The sequence below is a fragment of the Pomacea canaliculata genome, linkage group LG14 (genome assembly GCF_003073045.1).
Source record: "Pomacea canaliculata isolate SZHN2017 linkage group LG14, ASM307304v1, whole genome shotgun sequence".
NCBI classification, from domain to species: domain Eukaryota; kingdom Metazoa; phylum Mollusca; class Gastropoda; order Architaenioglossa; family Ampullariidae; genus Pomacea; species Pomacea canaliculata.
Genome location: NC_037603.1, coordinates 11,593,073 through 11,611,593, shown reverse-complemented (window position 1 = coordinate 11,611,593; position 18,521 = coordinate 11,593,073). Strand labels below are relative to the sequence as shown.

The following is an 18,521-nucleotide window of genomic DNA, read 5'->3' as shown; positions in this document are numbered from 1 at the left end:
TGATGATGACAAGCAAATCTGAATGAGTGTAAAACAAATAGCCAGCAATGTTAATGCATGTTATGACACCTAATAAACAAACTAAAACAATAAAAATACTTTTGAAGACCACTTTCACTAAGTCCCACCTGTTGGAAATAGCTTGTTTTGTACATTGTATTTGCAGAAATGCTGTAAACTATTTTTTTCTATAAAAAAATGCATCAGATGACAAAAGACAAAAAAACTTACAATTGACAGCAACACACGAGCTTGTGAGAACAACACGCTTGACTGTCTTGGCAGCAACACAGGCTTTTAAGATGTTCTGAGTGCCTTCAACAGCAGGTTGAATAACTTCATTCTCATCTTTAGGCTGGGAGTTGGGGAAGGGGCTTGCCACATGGATGACATAAGCTACGCCTTTTACTGCTCTGAAATAGCATGAGGTCAGTGAGTGTAAGTACCTTGCTTGCAAGATGGTGTACCAATTCTGATATTGCAAGAAGCATGAATGGATAACTTGAATAATCTTATAAAAAAATAACATAACATTTTACTGTCTGTGGTCTTTTATCTACTGTGTACTATATAGAAACAAAGGACAACAAAAGATGGAGATTAGGGTTTGGGTTAGAAAGATTAGGCTGGATTAGGGTTAGGTACAGTGTGGGCATTAAAGCTTTGAAAATGTTGAGTTTGATCAAAAGTGAGCCAGAGATGTAGGCTAGTGCTTGGCTTGCAAGATAAAGAATCGTGTTTGTGGAATTTGGTGGAAGGAAAGCAGATGTGTATAAACCTTGCATAAACCAGTTTTTTGCTTTCACAAAACATATGCTTTTCTAAATTCAGCTTTTGAAAACTGGATGTCAGAAATCAGGGACAGTCCACAGTTTGTATCTATATTTCATGAGCATATGAGTGTTGTGCACCTACATGCTGCCTTAGCAAAAGTTTTAAGACACCCTACACACAATCTCTCACTCACTGGAAATACCCTCTGCATGTGGAGTGAAAGCTAAAGATAGTGAATATGCCATGCTGCTTCAAAGAAGATACATTTCAATTAACTTACGCTTCCCAAGATTCTGGTTTTGTCAGATCTGCTTCTACTAGTTCCAGCTTGTAGGTAGCTTCAGGGCAAGATCTTGCAGGTGTTTGATTTTGGCTTCATCTGACAGGCTTCGCACTGTGCCTCGCACCATGTGCCCTGCCTCCTGCAGCTGTTTGATGACATGGGATGCAATGTACCCTGTCGCCCCAGTAACCAGCACCACTGCAATATACAAATGGCCATCCAAATATATAGATGAATGTAAAGAAAATTGTAGCACCTTCAGCAAGAACAGTACAATTCCTGAAATTATTTATTCTAATATTATTTTTTTCCTGATTTACCCATTATATTTTTATACAGGGGGAAAAATCAGCATAATATATTTGTTTAACAATTCTTTGTGAAGACAGCAATGATGTGCGCACTAAAACAATATTCTCTCCAGTCTTTACATTATTCTCACAAAATTGTTACTAGCATTTAAAAAACAGAAAGTCACACATTTGTTAATGCTTGTTAGCATAAAGAGTAAGTATAAAACACTTAAAACATTATTTCTAACAATCTAGTTTTTCATTTGATGACTATTACTAATATACGTATTACAAGAGTCTCACAAGATTAACCTCTTCTCCATACTTTGTATCAAGAGTAAGCTGCCATGAAATTATTTTGTGAGGATTAGCAAATGACCACAGTAACTAATGATATTAAGCATTTCCCATCTTGCTGACACAATTAGACATATGACTTTGCCGAGCATCTACATGAATGCATAAATTTATGCAGAGCAGCTTACATACAGTTTCAAACAGGTGTGCATGCATACAGTAGTTATGCTTGGAATACATCGTAAAATAGTTTCTCTGCTGTATCAGTGGGATTCATCAGCTGTGTGTCTACACCAATTATTATGCAGAAGGTTTGCTGCCCTGAAGGCAGAAGCATGAAATCAATACTGCATAACAGGCAATAGAAATGGGCTTAACTACAGATAAAAACTTGACTGGTTTTCCCCAGTACTGAATGCTTTTAAGTAGTCTAAAATTCTGGATTTCTCCTCCACATTAACGATCCGTATATTTGGGTAAAAGTCAACTCAGAACGCGCCACCCTTACAGATGTGAAACTGAAGACATATCAAATTTGGTTGAACTTAGATAATATGAATGCATGTGTAGGGTATGTGTGTGTGTGAGATATGATTTTAGAGATGTGATTGACAACAGAACTAGACAGGACAAACGCTGAGCAGATCCCAAAGAAACAGAAACCAAGAATAGTGACATGTGATTTCCCTGGCCTATACTAAGCCACTCCTCTTGGTTAACGAGGCTAAGGATAAGCTACTGATGATGAGGAAATGGGTGGTAGAGGAAGAATACAGCCACTTTCAGACAAAAACTAAATTTGTAAAAGTTTCTTTGCATTACACTAGTCACATCCTAATTATTCATTAATTTACTGCTACCTTGTCTATGAAAATTCATCTTTCGCCTTTTACTTTTTTGGAATGTGTTTGGAAATACTGCTTAAATCAAATACTATCAGTACTAAGATGCATCTGTTAAGCTCTCTCTCTCTCTAACGAACAAGTGACTGGCAGGTGCATGGTTGACTGTGGCTAAGTGCCAGATAAAGGTCATCAAGAAGCTTGTCAGCCTATTTATCCATTAACCAAAAAATGAAGTATTCTCAATTACTATTATGGTATCTCACCATAACACATGTAACACCTAGGAATCAAGTCACCTGTGACAGTCAAATGCTAATGTCACTGACCGGGCAAGTGTCATGACTCATATATTTATTTTACAAATATATAATATTCATAAGAAACAGGATCTGATAACATATACATTCATTTGCATTATACAAAATAATACTGTCTGCTTTCATCAATATCATACATATTGGTTTTCTACCCATGTAGAAATTTTATTCACTAGGGAGAAAGCCTGGAAAACCTGCTGGTTACAAGAAGGGCAAAATCAATGATAGACCCTTTCATTGGCTGTTTTTAAGTGGCTGCTGAACCAGACAGTGCTGTCAGATATTGACTAGGGTACACTAGTGAAGCAACTGGTCCTGTGTAAGCCACTGCTCTGGTTCTCTTAACTTCATGAATTCTTCTCCCCCTTTCTCTCTCTCTGGCAGGCACATTCACACAAACACATAAAATGCTGTCCAGGGAGACAAAAGGCCAGGTTATGGGTGGGCCTTACAGAACATGGGAGGTTGAAATGATGGACCTGAAAAGGTCAAAAAAGACTGGGCCTAAACACACAATAAAAGGCACTTATCACGAATAACTAGCAAGTAGGTGGGTGCTCATTAATCTCACCTACCTACCTCTGGCTGTTACAAACCACTATTCTAATATACAGACTCCCATGCAGGCAGCCAGTGAAAGATTATCTAAACAAAGACAGAGAACTGAAGATCTTTCTCTGTAAAGCTGTCAACTATTGAAACTGAAACAAAAATATATTATCAGCCTACCTGTTCAATTACCTTTTAGCACCTTTTTTTAGGTCACCTTCCCCTAGACAAGACAAACTGACATGTCTGAGTATATTAAAATCTTAAAACAACAAACAAGGGAATCTCCACCCAAATCATACTGGTCTTGGTACTGTAGCAACTGTAATCTTATAGACAACCTCTACATGTTGCTGATTGACTCTATGACCAAATACTAAACAACATACTGACACAAACACCAACTGAACTGGCCTACACAGTGCCACATCATAGTTTAGTTTAATGGGCGTAAGGAAGGGGGCAGAGTAGGAAGGGGACACATCCTGCCATGCCCATTCAATCTTTGCTAGGACAGGGGAGGGTAGGCAAATGCCTTGCCCCTGTCGCCGGATGTCTGGCCAGGCTGCTGTGACCAAACTGCAGGCCACACAACTACAGCGGCCATTATTGACAGGCTGTCAGATTAGACCCTGCGCTGACATCTGTCTTCCTACTGCCACTACAACCAGTGGTCTGCTTCTCCATTCTAAGCCTTATGGCACTTTATTAAATGTCTGAGTCAGTGATGCTAACCTCCTGACTGCCATGATGGTGCATGTCCAAATGACGACTTCCTGCACATTTTTTTTTTAATTTTGAAAATGTTTAAACACAATGGAACTGCTATTATTCTCTCTACAAAAATAGTAAACCGCTAGAAAAAGTAAATTTGTTTAGAAGTAGATGGCATGAAGATATACCACTGACAGGAACCGGAATCCATGGAACCAGAACCATTGCATCTCATACCTCCCTTGCCCTTCCACAGCTTCCTGCCTCCAGCCATCTCCAGAATAAGTTTTATAAGCACATGAGGCCGTGTCTATTGTTTGTTTATGGAATAGATAATATTTCTGCACCTTTTTATTTTTGCTGACATTTCACAACCACCTACTTTTACTGTCTAGCAGGGGAGGAGGTAATGAAGAAATAACAAAATTTTGCAGGCTGCTGTCTTCTGAGCGACACAAAACATGCACTTTTCCTTTGACCTACTCAAACTGCTGTCATGAACAGGAAGCAGGGAGCGGGCGATGAGGTGATGAACAGGACAATGATGCTTGGAGACAATAACCCTTTATGGGTGGACCTCTGCTGGCTGCTTTGTAACACTCGAGTTGGAAGCTCGGGAAAATGCCGGAGTTCACAGCGACTGCTTCTGTCACTGGGACCATCATCGCGTTTCCCCCTCAACCTCTGGGGTCACTCTCGTGCTTTACACCTTGGATGGCGATGATGAATACTTTGTATCAAGCTTTCCTGGCGCTGCTATGCCATATCTTCTCACCTTCTAGGGCTGTATGAAGGATTTTAACTATAATGTGGAACGAAGTCGCACATACCAACACTGCAAGTGAGTCTCTGCTCAGCTCTGGGGTAGTCGAGGGCAGCCAGACCGGCACCAAGGTCAAGTGCTTTCCTTCCACGCATTTTATCTGTTTCTCTCGCACCATCTTCTAATGCAATTTTTCATCCTCTTCCATGTTCTCTAAGATCTCTCTCTCTCACACTCACACACACACACACAAACAAACACGCACACAGCCCTAGCAAGTTCTCGGACAACACCAAGCTGTATGGTGTTGGTTCTACGGCCATTGGTTGCACCCGGAATGAGATATTGATTGTGCGCTAGGCCGTAAGTTCTGCGTCTTTCCGCCTGGCATCAGGGTCGGTGTGACACCGCCTGTGGCCAGACTCTGCAGAAGCCCGAGAGGAGCTGGAAGGGAGATCAATACGAGCGAACGAGACTTTCACGAGGTTCTACGATATCGGGTGCGAGGGACAGCGTGGACGGGTCACTAGCCGGTCGTTGTCGCACCACCAGCTGTACTCCTGAAGAATACATCGCCCTTTGTATAACATATTGTCATTAATGAAACATTTTGGAATGTTTAGAAATCAAATAATAAAGGGAAGATATGAAAAGGGTGTGATGGAGTGTTTGGATGGTAAAGGCATCTGTTTGAAAGGATTGGGTAACCCTGAGCGCCCCAGCTGAACGAATGGCTGCATGCACCAGTCTGCAGTTACACCACAAACATCCCCACAATCAAGTTGTTAGGCTGTTAGTTTTTATTTACCCCTTAATCCCAGATGACACCAACAAGACCGGTTTCGCAAACATACATTTATTGGGAATCACTGTCAATGTTATTGCTCAAAGGACCACGCTGATGCCATTTTCTTGGATATTTCGTGGCTGAAACTTCTTTCAAATTGTTTCTAGTTACAGACTACTTATTGGTACAGGGAAGTTCAGATATCTTCTGATTTTGTAAGATAGGATTGGCATAAGCTCACGCCCACACAACTGCCGGGTTAGCGAGGTCAACAACCACACACTAAGATGTCATGGTTATTACGACTAATGAGGATAAACGGGAGGCATGCAGACAGTAAAAGACTTCCGGTCGTGGAACAGTTTGGAGAGGACGAGGAGTGCTTGCACACCACAGTGGACCACACTGTGCCAACAGAATGGGATTTAATGGGATTGAATGCGATTGGTTAGTAGGGTGAGAGCACTAGTCTCCGACAGGCAAATAGAACGACTCGATGGCGAATGACTGGGAAATGGACGATGATGACGACCACGAGCACCACTTCTACTATTTTTCAGATCACATGTATAGTGAGGGAGATGTGAGTGGTTGGGGAAGGGGAAAATGAAGTTTGCGCGAAAGACTAGAAATGTTCAAGTACCATAAATATGCTGAAAGTTTCAGTGGAGTTTCAGTGAAGACCTAACGACTAAAGATTCTAGAAAAATCAGCTGATTACTTGTGGAAACAATACGAAATAAAGTGTAGGGGGTTAGCAGCTACAAGTGGTGTGTGATAATCAGCTTTAATCAGCCAATCAGTGTAGGAGGGCAACCCAATGAACCTAGTTAGCAGTGCTGACACGACACAACAGTCAGGGTTTAGAATGCTGGGGCTGGGAGGGAAACATCACTAGGGTGGTCTTAATAACACCCACCCGACAACCTAAGTCGACACGAAGTAATATTCAGTCAGAGCAAAGTATGATTCTGATCACTCAAACAACACAATGCTTAAAATAATATCAATAACAAACTACACTAATGACCTCAATCACCATAGGCAAAGAGAAACTAACTTTTCCTCCTCCCTTGCCACCAAGGGTATTTATGAGGGTATATTTGCAAAAACATTGATATCCATAGAGATTATGTGGCAAGACACCAGTGGTGTGGCAAGAAAATATATGGAAATATGTGCATCGTAGAGAAACCTTCCATGGAAGGAAGGACTGTCAGGATTTGAGGAACAACAGAAAGCGTGGGATGAGGTGCATTGAGAACAAACAAGTAATATGTGGATAAGTAATCAAATAGCTTTAATTTTGTAAATACATAAACAACCTAAAAAAACTATGAAAAGTTTTCTTATATTTTTTTTTTTTTGGAAATAATCGTAGTATCACATCTGCCCAAATGCGGGTTTTTTTTTTTTTGTTTGCTTGTTTTTTTACGCGAGTTTTTAGTTTTCTATCTGGGAAAATAGTTTTCTTTTCCACAGTCAGCCCTGACAATATTTTGCTACCATCCTTTCATCAATCTGTGCAGCTTTCTAAAACGGATCCTTATATAATTATTATCACATCTGAGCTTGTAAGAATTTGACAGCAGAGTTGTTATCGAGCATTAATATGTATATATGCTGCGGGCAACATGATGGTTGCGGTCACAAGTAGGTTTACGCCGTCTGCGCATGTCTGCTACCAGGAATGCTGCCATAGGACCGCGCGCTACACGTGGCAGACATCCGCGCCGACCCACCGATCCTGACCCCAGGGTCGGCCGGCGAAGACGCCGCCAGTCTGGAGAGAACCGTGTCCGAGCGCGACCGCAAGTACCCTCGGCGAACATGCCAGCCCACTCCCTGCTGCCAGCAACATCACGTGATTCCCTGCAAAAGGAGGTAAAGAGCATCATTACCCCTCCCAACCCCTCTCCCCGGTAAATGGCATAAGTGCTGACGACCTTCGGAGTCTTGTAGTCCGTGAATAATAAAGGGAGCTCCCTGGCGATTGGGGGAAGGAAGGAGGGGGAAGAGATCGCCGTCGCCATGGCAACGAGACGTTGCTGCAGCGTCCTCTAGCATGCCGGGAACGAGAAAACCGGCCTCTCCACCGAAGCGAATGACGGACTGCCCAGACAAGCGTCCACCCGACTGGCCCCCAACTTTATTCCCCACCCCACCGTTTTATTCCCAACTGCCATCTCCAGGTCCAGTCGGGTACAAGTGACGTAACGATGCAGCCGGAAATATGGATTGGAGCGTTAATCAGGGAGCGTAGCGGCAGCCGTTGGCTAATTAACTGGGTCAGTCGCGGACTCGTCTCGCGTGCAAGGATGGTGCTGTGGGAGTTGAAGCTGCCACCCAACTCCTCTGCATCTGCCGGTGTGTGTGAGAGAGAGACAGAGAGGCTGCGAGTACTCGGAATGTGGGTAGGCATACCCAACAAGCCAACCACTGTCTGTCATGAATATGCAAATCTGCCTCAGCAAAGGTGCCGATGTTTTCCTTTTTTTACGGGGAAATTCTAAAATAAAAACTCGCTGCGACCTTTCCACACCACATGTCGCAAGGAGTGTGTGAACGCCTTTACAGATGGATGGTGAGCTCAGTATCCTAGGAATCTTGATTCTTATTTTTTCCCATGGTCCCCGGAATGTCACGACCAGCAACAAGCAATTTGTCTCCGCGACCCGACCGAGCGAGCGGAGCCTGGGTACAGGGTCGCTCGCGTATATCCTGTCGACCACATGGGAATAAAATCTTGTCTTTAACATTTTGATGGTACAGACGCGTCGATGTCTTTTCTCGTATCTAGAAGCCACCTCAACCAGCAGCTCTTCCACTAGGCAATCTATATCTTTTAATTAATCTATATCTATTAATTCAGTTTTCCAGTCTTCAACGTTAGGAAACCGGAAGTTACCCCAAGAATGTTTTTAAAAACAGTTTTTCTGTCCCTTGTCCACGTTTGCTTTTGGAGAGGGGGAAGGTCCTTATCTCTAAGGTCGTGTGCTGACCAATCAATCTTTTTCTTACAATAAAGCGCTGTCAAGCGTTATATACAGCAAGTTTTGAGAGAACATGACCCAGGCTTCTCTCCACTAGACTACCTAGACACCTATAAAATTTTTAAAAGAAACTTAGTATTTAAAAATCGAAGATTTCTGCACGGATACACGGAGGACAGGGATACAAGGATGTATTCAACTATGAGAACGACAACAATTCTACATCACATTTAAGCAACTTTTATTTTCCTTCTTAATGAAAAATGTGGGGCACAATCTAAAAAAAAAATTTGTTTACGGAGATTGTGTTTTCTTTGTATTCCTAAAGATTATCAGGCAATAACACAAATATGTCTCACCAGAAGCACTTGTTATGTTATTACTCTGAGAAAAGCTGATTGGTGGAAAGGTGTAGATTGCATTGCATCTGTTTTACTACCACATCGACTGCTATGCCAGAGTATTTACAAAAGTTGTAATTAGTGAGATGATTAACAGGACATACATAAAACTATAATGGAGGAAAGGATGAAATGCTGGGCGTAAATCTAACGCAAACAAAAATTAATGAGCTTTTATAGAGGGCGGAGGTCACAACGCATGGACCTAGCCCTCAACCATTTCTAAGGCTCTTAGTGCATCCAGGGATGGAAGCAGTCGACTGGCAATTCCAGCGAAGGCTGTCTACTGCATACCGGAGAGCCTGTGGATTGTCTAATCTCTGGGGAAGATGTGAAACCCGAGAATAGGTTCTGACAACCACGAGCGGGGAGAATCAGCAGCACTGATTCACAGTGGGGATGATTCACGAGGACACGTACGCGCGCGCGTGCGCCCGCAGTGTTAGCGAGCGGTTCTCGTAAACTTCCCCTGCCCCGACCTTCCTCAGCCTGTGTGTGCGTGTGCGCGCGCGTGCATGAACCGACCATCGTGCACGGGTGTGAAATCATACCCAAGCTCCCTCGACAGCCATGACGACATACGCAGTTATTTCCTCTTACTTTTCGTGCGACCTTAGCATCATTCGTGTTTCAAGCTCCAGAGGCTGCATGGCCCTCGTTACTGTGCCAAGAGTTTGTTTTCCTGTCTTGACTGCCCCATGTCTGCGCAGTAATGAGCAACACACATTCCAGACTACACAGACATGAATCACACCTGAAGTCTTTAATACGACCTGCGCAAAAATTGAACGAGGTCAACACCACACATGCTTGAAGTACCCAGGTTGGATGGAATGACGATTCCAGAAAAGCGAACCCATAAACACGTAAAAACCTCTTAACTGTTATATGCGCAGTTATTCAAAAGTCTTTTTCCAGTCCAAGTGTACAACAGCTACACTAGAGTGCAATCGGTTTCAGCCAACTCTTGTCTTGCATTTTTGTTGTTTGAGACAAGGAAGAGAAATTCACGACCATTTCCTAAACGTCTAAGGCCTCGGGAAAAAAAAAATTCTCATATCTGTGTGACCAAAACGGAAGAGTGCATTAGCCTGTGCAATAGTTCACTCCCCGACACTCGTCAAATTGACCTTTCTCTCAACGTTGTGACCTTTACTACTTCGTTTCATTCCTCTCCCTCTCGTCCACATCCGTGTCCCCCCATCACCACCCCTCCAGTTTTTATGTTACAGAACAAGCACGCTTTCAAAAAAGTGAAATTATGTCTGCTGTAAAAGCTAACATCAAGTCCTTTCTTCCTCTAAGAGGAAGTCTCTCCCATCTCCCTGGGACAATAACCGTCTCTGCCTCCCTCGAGATCTGTCATCCTTGGCAAGTGTGTGTTACACCTCCACTACACATTCTTGTGTGGGGTTCCACGCCTTCCTACAGCACACACGGCTGAAAACCGCTCAAACATTCCTACACAAAACTTCCCATCACCGCCTGTTCGTTCTAGTGCAGCCTTGGAGCCCGCGTGCGTCTCACCTCTCCCCCCTTCTACTTTTTAACGCCCTCGCAGTGGAAAGAATTCACATGCGTGCCCATCGTGAGAACGGGGCTATATTCGCCTTGTTGGATTCACTTCCCCAGTTTCACATTTTTATCTCCACTTTTAAAATCATTTCAACGAAAAGTGTTTATTCATTTATACCTCCTTTCTTCATCATCGTGTATAATGCTAATACGTTGTGAAATATTTGTATCAATATAAACCTCCAAACCTCTAAAGTCTAAACCATCTGCATGAAGACAGAAATGTTCACACAAATGATGCTGTCTTCAGACACCATAGACATTTTGATGTACAAGTAGACTTTGTCAAAAGGAATATTCCAAACAATCCTTTATATGTCCGTTTCTGTCATAGCTAAAATCGTCACTCTCTAAGACCAGTAATCATTTATGTCTAGGATCAGTATACATGCAGTAATCATTCACATCTAGAACCAGTAATCATTCATGGCCTTACTATTCTCACAAGCTGCCCAGGATGTGGGGGAAGTACTAGGGATGGGAGGTTGTGTGTACATACTGCTACTGACAGTGTTGACATCCCAGCCTGGTCCCAAAGTACATTAGCTATGCATCCAAGGCCACAAGATGTAAACAAGTCCAAATGGCAGATTGAAAAATGTGAGTTAAAACAAGTGTACTGTGTAACTCAACCCAAGACCAACATACATAACATAGGCAAGAGAAGCTAAAGTGTATGATAAACAACATAAATGCAAGAGGAATTTAAAAAGGCAATATAAATTTGCTGACCTAACCTCTTGGTGTTAACAAGGATTAACTGTGCTCATAATGTCATATAAAGCGCAAGCAGTTCTAAGGGTTACACCAATACTGTTAAAATACCACGTTGTCTGTGGTTATTTCTGCATAAAAGTTGAAGAAATACTTGGAATAATTATTTTACATAAAATTCGGAGTCCATGTAACATTTGCAGTTAATGGCATAAGTACTGCTGACTTCTTGTCACTGTAGCTAAGTGCCTGCTCTTTACGTTATCAACTGATAACAATATTTTATCAAAACTGAATAAGAGTGACATAGGCAAATCTTTCTCAAATGAATGTTTTAATTTGCCAGATAACTTACATTTTATTGCATTAGGAGCAATGGTCATTTTTCTCATTTCAAAACTACAAATTAAAATGTGATGTGTGGCCCAAAAAGCTCCAAAATCCAACAAGATATGACAGAAATTATGGCAAACATTATTCTGTTTTCACACACTAGGCCTAGATCGTTATGATAGTCATGTGACCTTTGATCACTCAATACTAATGCAACAGGGTTTACAATTAATATTATGTCTAGTCTAATGGGTTAAAAAAACAAGCAGAAATAGTTTATGTGATGTTACTGTTTTCATTTTCCCAGGCTAGTTATTTCTGAGAATGTAACTGAATTGTGCTGAAGGTATAATTATGGGAACAGGAAACATCATTACAGCCTCAACTTCTTACAAAGCCACCGTAACTTCTTGGATTGACTCTATGCTACAATGAAACAGAGGATGCATGTCAGTATATCTCCTGGCAGTAAATAACACAAACTGTTACCTCCCCAACTCCTCGATTATGTGCCCCACCCCACCCCTTCCAACACATTCAAATATTCCGGCATCAGCTTGTTAGTTTCAGTTTCCTAAGACAAAAAGATTTGCACTAGAAGTAAATAAATGTGATCTGACTCCTGAGAGCAGGTGATATCCTAAAAGACCAGCTGCAGCTTATAAAAGTCTCAAGTTATACACACCTAAAGTTCTGTTTCTGGACACTAATTAAAAAAATTATTGCTGACAGTACAGTATGAATGGACTATTCTTGAAAAAAACATGCTAACATCTTCGAGTTCCATAAATAAATGAAACTTATTCATGTGTTGATGTTGCAAGTAAATTACAACAATTACCAATAAAACTACAGATTTTTTAGTAGAAGTTAAAAACAATTATGTTTCCTGTATAATTAACTGACATGTCTAAAGCATTTAATGTTATAGCTGTAACATCAACTAATGAAAGAATTTGAAAAAATATTTGTGGATGGACAGGTGTATGACATTCACTTGCTTTATAAATACATTTGCAAATCATTTTATAACTTCCAATAGCTACAGATAACTGTATGTTTAGTAAATGGTCATATTTCACTTTTACATCAATATGACATAGATTATTCCTGCATACACAGTATATAAAAACATTGTGGCCTTCTAATGTGTATTCTGATTTTATTAAAAGTATCATATGTATGATCAGTGACAAATGCAATGATATGCATTTCAGTTACTAAATTTCTTAGTTCAGAGAAATTAAAACATTTCTATTGAAGCAAAAAAAAAAAAAAAAAAAATTAACAGAGACAAGTTTTCCTTTTACAGATTGGAAAAGTATGGCATAAAATTTTCTGTTCTAATTTGAGTTTGTGCTGGCTGAGCATGGCCTTGCTAGCATCCTAAAAAAAAAATATAAAACTATTAAAACTATGATCAATAACACAAAGTCTGACAAACGCTTTTATTTTTTTAAAATAAGGTATATCTAGTCTCAAAGTTGTTTGTTTAAGGCTCACACCAAACAATGCTACACGACTGTTTTCCTCCCCACACAATGGCATGGGGTACAATGTGTACTGAAACTGCAACTCTAAAAAGAAAAAAAACGTTCTGACGATCTTTAACAAATAACTTATTTAAAAAAAATCAACACTGCTAAAAGCAATCCGTGCAGGCATCAAAACTGAGTTTGGATATTTTTCGAGATATTTAACAGAACGTGATTTCTACTTGTTACAGACGCTGTCTGGTAAATTATAATAAAGCAACGCTGGTTGGTAGTTAAAGAGGAGACAACCGGCGTGCCACATGCCCAAAGCGCGCCGACATTCTGATATAAATACGAGTTACTCATCGAGCTTTGTCGAGCAGACGATCTTTTTCAAAACTAAATCTTTCAAACAAAATGCCAAAATCAGTTCCCTTCTGAATCATCTAAGGATGATAACTTCTGCTGCTCTGACTCACTATGCTAATTATCAATGATGATGAGATTCAGACCGGTCGTCTGCACGTTTGCTGCTCTGCTACTGTGCACGCGCAGGGCAATTTAATGGTCGCCTGCTATTCTCTGCGAGGGAAGCAGACATTCCAAACAAAATGTATAAAAATATTTTAGAAAGCTAGCTTCTGCTCAAACCAAAAATTGCACCGTTTAAACATTTGAAAGAACGGTTCTTTCGTCCAGTTTGATAGGTCCCTGGCAGCAGACTGTGGAGAAAGAAAGAAAAATGCAAGCCCAGTACTCACACGGACACTCAGATGCAGCCGCCATCTCCGACGCCTATATAGTCATGTGATCGCTTTTTGAGCAGCCGGGCGAGATCGAGGCTCGCGATGCTGACGGATATTTATAGATTGGAGGCTGCTGACGAACAACGCCGGCCCGCGAAACCTGTGTTCGGATCTGCTCCTAAAATATCATGATCGATGAAAGTGTTCGATGTTCATGGCGGACAGTGAAACGCAAAATACATTTAAAAGTAAAGTGGAAGGACCTGTGACACAGTCACTGCTTCATTCTCTCCTTCTCTGCTACTGGACAGCCGTGCAATGTTTTTCTTTTGTCATGTCTGATAGGCCTTTCCTTGATAATTTTTTTAATTAAAACTTTAAACTATCCATTTAAAAAAAAAAAGATTTTCGTTTGTTAGTTGTATGAAAAGGTGAAGTTTTGTGGCTGAGGTGGTTATTGAACAATGATGATAATAATACAAGAAATTGAGATGGTCCTGCTGCTGTCGCTGCTGCTGCTGATGATGATGATGATGAACGTGAAACTTAATTCTTACAGTCATATGGTTCAGTTAGGAACCCTCTATTTGCTGACAGTCAGCACTAAAATGCGTGGAATTTGTGGTATTTTCACCCTCGCGGATTTTAAGGTGCGCAATTAAATTCAGTCCTTCCACACGCAAGAGTACCAACGGTCGGCCCATCCTATCTAGGGTAAAAAGCTAATAATAATCCTTGAGAAGTATACCATAGAAATCCGACATATTAACATCCTATATGTAAGTATGTAGATTTGAATTAGTACTTCACTTTTAGAATTTCTCCAAATGTAATTATGATACTTCTTCATCAATCTCTCTCACACACACATTCTCCTTCACTCCTCCCCCCCCCTACCCACACCACCACATCTCCCACATATAAAGATCGAGAGGCAGTTGAGGTCGAGGATAAGAGTATCTCAAATCGAGACAAATTACGGCCTTGGGATTCTGGGTCAGCAATTTACCATCTAGAGAATAGCCTGTGATGGGGTGTTCATGTGGCAAGTCGTGCTAATTGGCTGCTCTCTTCTTCAGCTCTTCCTTGTGTTGTTCTTCCTAGTAGACAACAAGGGTCCTGTAACACCAACCCTGATGCTGCCAAAACGCACTTCAGCTTATGCGCAGGTCACAATATCTCTGACCCACCATTACTCATCTGTGATGGAAACCAGAAGTTAAATCAGACCGTGATGTGTATGTCTGGGTCTCGAGTCCAGTAAGGTGTAGCAAGCCAAGAGCATCTTCAGGCCAATAGTCCACGCACTACCTGCTGACTCATCAGAACCAAGCTGCTGTCGAATGACTCAGTTATGACTGCGACCATCTCGAAGTTTCCACAAATACAATGTCAGTTATGCTCAAGGGTGAGCACCAGTGTTTAGAAATGCAAGTTAGCCGGTTTTCTAGTTTCCAGGTAGCCAGATGCCCGTGATATCGTCCCCTGAGAACCCTGGCTGCCGACCGATCGAAGCGAATCACGTGTTCAAACTGGTTTAGAGTGTATAATTAAAGGCGAACCTGAGTGCAGAGTTCTGTCAAATGAATGAGTTTATGAACTGTTGGCTACCAGCCCTGAATTACTCAAAACTAAGTAAATAAATTATTTCACATAACGTAGTTATGGAAACTTCATGTAGTGGACATTGTCGCATTCGCTTTCACTGGCCTTTGTTAACCTCTTGAATTTGTTTAACTAAAGGCAGGTATTCTTTCAGTAGTGTCAGGACCTCAGAAGCTAGAATGGACTTTTGTAGGTCTTTTTCTAACCAAAAAAAAAAAAACTTTTAATTTTAGCCAAGCTAATGAGAGAGGTAAGTACTGTTCGGGTGCATTAAAGTTATTTTTATGTCTGACTCGAGTGAGCCTTTAACACTGCGGCCATTGAACCCTCTAAGTATGTACACGTGGGTGCGCCCTTGGAATGTTGTGCTGAGCGCGCGCTCGGACACACACATACAAACAACACATACTAAACCCTCATATACTCACCTTCTGACCTAACCGTAACGGTTTCCAATCCTATGATGCATCTTTTTAACACGAGTTAACTTAAGACTAACTCCACAAATGCATAAAACGCTTGCAAACACGCACGCGCGCACGCAGGTCAGGTCTCGGTACCCTGCTTAGCCGCCACCCATCAATCCGGGCAAATCTCAAAGCACCCACATACCCGTTATCTTTGCAGACCGACAAAAACTGACATGCGAAGTCTGGCACCAGCTGATAAATGAGTCGGTGAAGGGCAGCAGAAACCAGGTTTTGTGGAGGTGTCTGTGATTCCTAGAATTCCTTGTTACCGGCTAAGTATAGGAGGATCTTGTTCCTACCTGGTGCTGTTAGCATCTAAAAATAGATTACATCTTCCCTTGTATTATCCTGTGTCTAATGACAACACATCAACCGCTGTGCACCGGGCAGGTGTCAGGTCAGGTCAGGTCAGTCCCATGCCCGGTCCGGGCGTAGGGGGGACCGTCCGGCAGCAGCAACAGACAGAATTTTCCACCCGGTCCTGTCTTGAGCAGATGAGAGCAGGTCTGGCATCTCGCGTTCGGTCCATTCTTTAATGTTGGTGACCCAGCTTTTCCTCGGACGACCACGACGACGGCTCCCTTCGAGGGTTCCTTGTAGGATCGTCTTGGACAGGGTGTTGTGGCGGGTGACGTGACCGAACCAGGCGAGCTTGCGCCGCTTCACTGTTGCCAGAAGGGGCTCATGTGGGCCCACGAGGGAGGTTACGGTGCTCCGTACGTATGCGTTGGTCTTGTGTTCGCGGTACGAGATGCGGAGCAGCTTTCTCAGGCACTTGTTCTCAAAGGCCTGGAGCTTCTTTTCCGTTGCGGCAAGCAGCGTCCAAGTCTCGCAGCCGTAGAGTAGGATTGACACTACGAGGGACTTGTACAGCCTGTGCTTGGTACTGAAGCTGATTGAGTTGCTTCGCCAGATCCTATCCAGCCTGGACATTGCGGATGTTGCCATACCAATCCTGATACGGATCTCTGCTGTACAGCAACCATCGCTAGTCAGGGTGGCACCCAAATACTTGAAGCTGTTGACCTCCTCCAGTTTCTGGCCGTTCATGACGATGTTGCTGCTGCTGTCGGTGGTGGAAATAATCATTACTTTGCTTTTTTCTGAGCTTATTTCCATGCCATTGGCCCCCGCTCGCCTGGAGAGTCTGTCCGTCAAATCCTGAAGTTCGTTGTTACTGCCTGCCATGAGGTCAATGTCATCTGCAAAGCGGAGGTTGCACAGGGTCTGCCACCAATGGAGATTGAGGTAAGGTGGTTGTGGAGGGTGTCTTGCATGATTTTTTCAAGGAAGATGTTAAAAAGGATGGGAGAGAGTAGGCACCCTTGACGGACCCCGATCGTCATCGCGAAGAACTCGCCTAGTTGGTTGTTGAGTAGTACCGCGCTGGAGGCGTTCTTGTAGAGTGCTGCTACCATCTGGATCAGTCCCTCCTCTATGTTGAATGATCTCATGACCTGCCAGAGTACACCCGGGCAGGTGTAGTAACATATTTTTACGAGGATAATTTATTTCGCTTTAAAAATATTTGATTGCATTTTTCAAATAGTCAAACAACTTTATTTTCACTTAAAAGTAGGCGGGCATATTTGCTAGAACTGTCGGTCTGTAGAAAGAGAAGCAATGGCAGTTTATCAAAGACAGTTATAGATGTCCTATGATCTTCGTGAGCAGAGAACAGCTCAAAAATAAACTAGAAATATGTTAGTTAATTAAAAGGTCAAGCTTTGTGGCTGAGGTGCTTATTGAACAACGATAATAATAATATAATAATAGAAATGGCGTTTAACAAACTTACAACGAAGACGATGTGATTGCTTTATATTACAGACCGGAAGCTATCCAATGGAGCCGCATGTGAAGTTTGATATTACAATCCAACCTTGGGTATTCAATGGCGGTAGGTACTGGCGGTCATTGACCTTTCCACTCAAATGTCTGAACTCTGGCCTCATCGCCTTTATAGTTCCCTCGAAGGGATCATTGGATCACCACATGGAAACACTTTCTTACCAAAATCAAACCAGCCAGCCTTGACTAATTAATACTCTAAAGATTTCTGCGAAAAGTATTGGTCGGTTACTTTGTCTTACGAGAACTAACGAGAGATGTGAGGAAGCTACATCTCCAGTGGAGCTACAGAGACTTTTGCTATTACAGCAACTTTTTTTAGGAGTTCGAAACTTTCGTCTAGCTGCTGTCAAGTCTATACATGTATACCATTGATTTCTATCAATTAAAACTAAAGCCATTGGTATGATCCATTTACCTGTCTGCCACATTCTTCTTAATTTGACTCTTGGTGACCTTTAACCCTTTCCCCTTCAGTCATTTACTCGGTAAAAATGCTGTTTTCTCGACTTTTACCATTTCAAAACATTGAATTCAATAACAAATAAGTAATTTGATGAATTATTGACTATCATTTGACATTAACACGCCGAGGAAGGTAAATTTCTTACATTCATGGACACCTGCAGAGCGGCTGGCCTGCCTTGTAAGGACAAGACCTTTGGCTCTCAAACCTGTCTTTGGCCGAAAGGGAATGCCTTCTTACAGCTGTTCGGGTCAGACTGGGGTCAAGACT

The 18,521-nt window shown here is 42.1% G+C and overlaps 1 long non-coding RNA gene across 1 annotated transcript; it reads right to left on the bottom strand.

The window, feature by feature from the left end:
• Positions 1 to 273: 273 nt before the first annotated feature.
• On the bottom strand, positions 274 to 14,017 carry LOC112554800. The gene is made up of 3 exons (XR_003097323.1): positions 13,875 to 14,017; positions 1,055 to 1,255; positions 274 to 413 (listed from the first exon to the last, which is right to left on the bottom strand). It is a non-coding gene; the product is annotated as an uncharacterized LOC112554800 (long non-coding RNA).
• Between the last annotated feature and the right edge of the window lie 4,504 nt (positions 14,018 to 18,521).